Genomic DNA, 6,263 nt, shown 5'->3' with positions numbered 1-6,263 from the left:
CCAGAGCTCACTCAGGGGCAAGGTGGGCTCAGAGAGGGCAGGGCACGCACGTCTAGCCCCGCAGGTCAGAGGCCTACACACCTTCCCTCTGGGAGCCCCTCCATTTACTTCCTCAAACACACACACACAAATCTGATCTGGGGTGAGTTCCTTCACTCCCCAGTGTCTTCCTCTCTTTGCACAATAGGGAGAGTGAAGGGGGTGAGAAAATAATGAGGCAATGCTTACGACAGTGCCTGGCACAGTCCCTTCCTCCCCACTCATGAGCTGCCTCCTCCTCTTCCTTTCCTTCCCCGCTATGCTTGCCTGGACGACAAAGCGAGTCCACCAGTCCACAGAGCCACAGCCTGACTCCTGCACTTTCCTAAAGAGTCCTCCCCAATCCTCCTTCCCCACTTCCCACCCAGCACTTATCCAGACGCCCACCCAAGCGACTTCCTGGCACCATTCCCGTCAGCCCAAACAGAAAGAAAAGGTGGAAGATTTGCATCGAAGTCCTCATATATTAGATAATGCCGAACGTCCCGTGTGCTTTCTGAGTTGCGTGTGCGCACGCGCACAGCACCACCACATAGGTGAGCACAGTCGGTGGAACACACATCTTACAGGTTCTTCACTTTAGCAACCCTCACGATTGATGAACTTTTCACAGTTTTCCAGCAGATGGCAGCAAAGTGTCCCGCGGAAGAGCAGAAGGCGCTGGAAAGGCTAGAAGCTTAAGCTGTCCTTTCTGGATGTTTCCAGGACTCACATAGCAGGGGATTGTGCTCAGTTCCAATAAATAGATAACCCAGCGTTGTGCCAAGGGCGGAGCAGGTGGGATGGATCTGCCCAGGAACAGGCTTCTTTCCCTTTTATTTCAGAATTTAGATCAACGAAAGATTTTTTTTTTCCCGGAGAATATTTTATTATCAATATTGTTTAGAATTGCTTCCACGTGGATGTTATAAGGCAGGTGACAGTTTTGTTATTATTTTAAAAATTTCTACAGACCATGCTTCCCCTTCCTGCCTTCGCTTGGCGGGGGGGGGGGGGCGGGGAAGCTATGCCCATCACCATCACCACCCCTTCTTGATTTGCCAGGGGATTAGTTGATGATCACTCCCTATCTGCAAACTGAAATGCCATTCACCCAAGCAGAAGATGCAAAAGCAATAGCCAAAAATGGTTTTCTCAACCAGCCTATAAAAGAAATTTAAATATGGAGTTGGAACTCAGAGAATTTCATTAGCAACAAACTATCGCTTGAAAACTTTACTGACAATTTAAGGGCAAGAAAACTGTCAAGGTTCTGTGAGTTTCCCGCTCTCCGTCTTCCCACTGTAGGAGAAGGAAGAACGCCTTCATCTCTAGCTAGACTCACAGACAAGGGCAAGGGGACCACTTGGGAACTTAACGTGGAGCCTCCCCGTTTGGGGAAGTTGGTAGACTTGAGTCTAATACACTCCAAGGAACTAAAAGAGGCTAGGGCTAGGGATTTCGACCCTGATGGCCAGCGTAGTTCTCTGTCACTGCAGACAAATTACCACAACTTTAGAGTTTGAAAACAACATTCCTTAATTATCTCACATTGTCTATAGATCCGGACTCAGCATGGCTTAACTGGGTTCTTTGCTTCAGGGTCTCACAAGGCTGCAATCAAAATGTTGGCGGGGCTTTGGTCTCAAGTGAGGCTTGTCTGGGAGAAGGATTCACTTTCAAGTTTCCACAATCAGTGACAGAATCCAATTCCTTGTAGTTGTAGGACAGAAGACACCCCCCCTCCTATTTTTAATTGATTTTTATTCTTATGTTATTTTATTTTATATTTATATATTTATTTATTTATTTATTTTGCTGAGTAATTGCCTGGAAGTCTTTGTAGGCTGTTGGTTAGAGTCTAAGTTCTTTTTTTTTTTAATTTTTTAAAATGTTTTATTTATTTTTGATACAGAGAGAGAGAGAGAGAGAGAGCATGAGAGGGGCAGGGGCAGAGAGAGAAGGAGACACAGAACAGAAAGCAGGCTCCAGGCTCTGAGCTAGCTGTCAGCACAGAGCCCGAAGCGGGGCTCGAACCGACGAGTGTGAGATCTGACCTGAGCCGAAGTGGGAGGCTTAACTGACTGAGCCACCCAGGTGCCCCTTAGAGTCTAAGTTCTAAAGGCTGCCCACAGTCCCTAGCCACATGGAGCTCCCCAACATGGCTGCCTGCTTCCTCAAAGCCAGCAAGAAAAAGAAACAGACGCCACTAAGACATGCTGGTCTCCGGTAATGTGATCGTGTAATCACATGCACATAGTCACATACATTCTGTCACTGTGCTGTATTCTATTTATTCAAAGCCAGTCATAGGTCCTACCTATACTCAAGGGGAAGCAATCACAAAAAAGCCTCAACACTGGAAGCAGGAAGCCTTAGAGCACCTCACAGTCTGTCTGCCAGGGCTAAGCGGCAAGAATAGTTTTGGGATGGCCTGTCCTTCCACATGTAAGCCGTGTGAAAGAAACCACCTGAGGGGTCTCAGACTTTGCTCCCAAGGGACATCAGGTGAAGCAAGGAGACCCTGAAGAAAATGAGGCTGGAGATTTTCGATGGACACTCGGGTGGGATGTAGGAGGAGTCGTGAGCACCTAGCTAGTAAGTGCCTTAGAGTCCTGAAGGGACCAAGCCAGCGAATCCCAGTGGTGGACCCCCCAGTGCACTCAACCCCTACCAGCCTGACATCAAGGTGGGAAAGTACCAATCGAGGAAGACGGTTTTCTGCCCTTCGGCTGTCCTCATTGCTGCCCCTTCCTCTGCAAGGAACAGAAATCCCCCTTAGCAAGCTGGGGAGGACTGTCCAAGAAAAAGAGAGAGTACTCTTTCCTCCTCCTCACAGGAGATGTTCTGTCTAAAGCAGACCCAAACTGAGAGATGATTTCACAGCAAATGATAGTTGAAATTTGATTCTTATGTGAAACGGTACATTTTCAATACTCAAGTGGCTTGAACTCTTTATTCCCTGGAAGCAACTTGTCTTAGGTTTTAAATAAGAAGCTGGTGAGATGCAGTCCTATTGAGGATGTTTGGACAGGGTTGCTGTGGGGAAAGAATAAGATTGTTTTCTCTGAATTCTGTGAGTCCTGCGTATTCAAGTACATGTTCCAAAGATTTTGAAAACCCAAAGAGAAAAAGTGCTATGGTATTTTTCTTTTCTTCATTTTGATACTATACTCATGCTTAAGGAATTGAGCTATTAAATTCCTTAACACCGCAGGATGCTTCTTAGGGAAGAATTGGGACGTTTGTCCTCAGAAAAATTCTATAATTAAGGAAACATGACTGTAAACCAGTAGGGATTTACCTATTTTAACTACCTCAGTTTTTCTACTTAAATAAATGCATTAAAAAATAATGTTACCACTGTACATTTTGGGGCAGTATTATTTGCTACAATAAAAATAATCATAAATAAATGTCATTTAAATGAAAATCATTATATATGCCACAGTAAATCTAGTTGACTATTTAATGCCAAGAATTAGTATGATTATAACCGGTTAAATGGTGAAGGGGTTTTGGCTGAATCCCACTTACTTAAAATGATGGTGATATTTCATTTTAATAAGGTGGCTTTTTCAAAATTCAACCAATATTAAGAATCTCAAATCACATGTGTATTGAACCAGAAGGTTCGTAAGATTTTAATCCCATTATCTGATAAGATTTGATGCATGTCAGAGAGTAAAATAAACATCATCAGAGCTACCAATCGTAAATAAGAGAGAGAAGAGGGGGGGAAGGAAGGAAAAGAGAGAGAGAGAGAAAGCAAGAAAGGAAGCAAGAAATTGGAGTTGTGTTTATACATGTGCCTGGTAAGGAAATACCCCAGAGAGGAAGTTCATTAAGAAATCACTGAGTGGGGAAAGTCAGGGTTTTTCCAACTGCTAAAAAGGACAATTCATAGTGGTTACATAAACTGTAGACTGAAAAATAGCACTCTCAATGGGGAAAATGAGTTATTTAGAATAAGTCTGCTGTTCAAAATTTATAATCATTTATCAGCTTCAGTGGGTTGAATCAGTTGTTATGAGACACAATACTCAGTGTTGATTTATTTCCTAGAAATATTTACCTTTCACACTCAAAATTAATTGCTAGTCAAAATTATAGAAAAAAATTGATGAAAAAATTTTGGACTTTGAAATGCCATTAAAATTTGATATAATATAGGTGTGTGTGTGTGTGTGTGTGTGTGTGTGTGTGTGTGTTTAAAAATGAAATATAAAATTCTCCCAAATACAATTTTTAAGTTTATTTATTTATTTTGAGAAACAGACATGTGTGAGTGGGGGAGGGGCAGAGAGACAGGGAGAGAGAGAACCCCAAGCAGGCTCTGTGCTGCCAGCGCAGAGCTCGATGCAGGGCTCAAACCCATAAACTGTGAGACCTTGACCTGAGCCAAAACCAAGAGTCAGATGCTTAACTGACTGAGCCACTCAGGTACCCCTCAAATGTATTTTAATAATATCTGTTAAGTCAGAGTAAAATGATTTCATATCCTTACACAGCTACTATTTGGTTTAAGAAAATAGGAAGAAATCTTATAAAGTCTTAAATGTATTGTTTCATAGTTTTGCAAATAGTTTCAGCTATGAGTTTATAATTAGCTTATGGGAGCCTTCCAAAGAATCCAGCTCACCAAGATGAATACACACACATACTTCAATAGAAATTATCTTGCAACTTCAATACTAATTGTAAAAAGATAATTTACTTCTTCATTGTTGAGTCTCCTTATCTTTCTTACAGACTCATGGTGACTTTATTCAAGAACGGTGTAGTACACAGCTAAAAACAAACAAATGAAAACCAAACCAAACCAAACCAAACCAAACTGAACAAAAAAACCCCAGTATTTTCTAGCCTTCCTTGTGGATGGAAGTGGCAATGTGACATGGTTCTGGCCAATTACACTTAAGAAGGATTTTGCTGGAGACTCTTGGGAGTGCATTAATTTCTTATTTAGGTGTTAACCTTTCTCTTTGTTATCTTTATTCTTCCCCATGATGGTGGAGCACTCAACTTGCTGCCATACATCTCCCGTAATGATGAAAATCTACATTATGGATAGCTGAGCAGAAAAACAGAAAAGAAGAGATCATTTGGAAAACAGTATGGAGGTTCCTCAAAAAATTAAAAATAAGACTACCCTATGACCCAGCAATTACACTACTAGGTATTTATCCAAAGAATACAGGTGTGGTGTTTCGAAGGGGCACATGCACCCCAATGTTTATAGTAGTGATATCGACAATAGCCAAGGTATAGAAAGAGCTCACATGTCCACTGACAGATGAATGGATAGAATGGAGAGAGAGAGAGAGAGGAGTATTACTTGGCAATCAAAACAATGAAATCTTGCCATTTCTAACTACTTGGATGGAACTGGAAGGTATGATGCTTTCCTTAGAGAAAGACAAATATATGACATCAGTCATATGTAGAATTCAAGATACAAAACAGATGAACAGGAAGGAAGGGAAGCAAAAACGATATAAACACAGGGAGGGGGACAAAACATAAGAGACTCTTAAATATAGAGAACAAACTGAGGGCTGCTGGAGGGGTTGTGGGTGAAGGGATGGGCTAAATGGGCAAGGGAAATTAAGGAAGACACCTGTTGGGATGAGCACTGGGTGTTATATGTAGGGGATAAGTCACTGGATTCTATTCCTGAAATCACTACTGCACTATATGCTAACTAACTTGGATGTGAATTTAGAAAATAAATAAATAGATATATTATTAAAAAAAAGAAAGAAAGAATGGGAAGAGGAGCTCAAATGCCAAAGAGAATAATGAACTGTGCTCTCAAAGCGTCTCCTGGATAGTCAGGATCCCCTATTTTTGGAGAAAAAAAAATCTCAGTCATCTCTGTTCAAGGTTGTAGAGATCTGAGATCCATTTCCATGTTTACTAACTTCACAGTCAGCCTGGAGTGGAGAGGGTGGAAAATTGGGAAATCACTCATCTGCACCCTTGAAGCAAGCTCAGCACTATGAAGTCATCTGCCGCCTAGAGCACTGGGACTCTGCAAAGGGCTTGAGGACATTTCAGTCAATACCCAGGAGGATGGATTCAGAGTTAATGTGGAAAAACTATATCCTGAGACATGAAATATACTTTTCTATAAACGGGGTGGGAGAAGATGTCGGACAAAGGATACAGACTTTTTTTGAATTCTAATACATGTCAAGACTCTATGCTGAGCACATTATGTAGACTTACATACATGACAATAT

The sequence above is a fragment of the Suricata suricatta genome, chromosome 11 (genome assembly GCF_006229205.1).
Source record: "Suricata suricatta isolate VVHF042 chromosome 11, meerkat_22Aug2017_6uvM2_HiC, whole genome shotgun sequence".
Classification (NCBI taxonomy): Eukaryota; Metazoa; Chordata; class Mammalia; order Carnivora; family Herpestidae; genus Suricata; species Suricata suricatta.
This window is presented reverse-complemented; position numbering follows the sequence as displayed.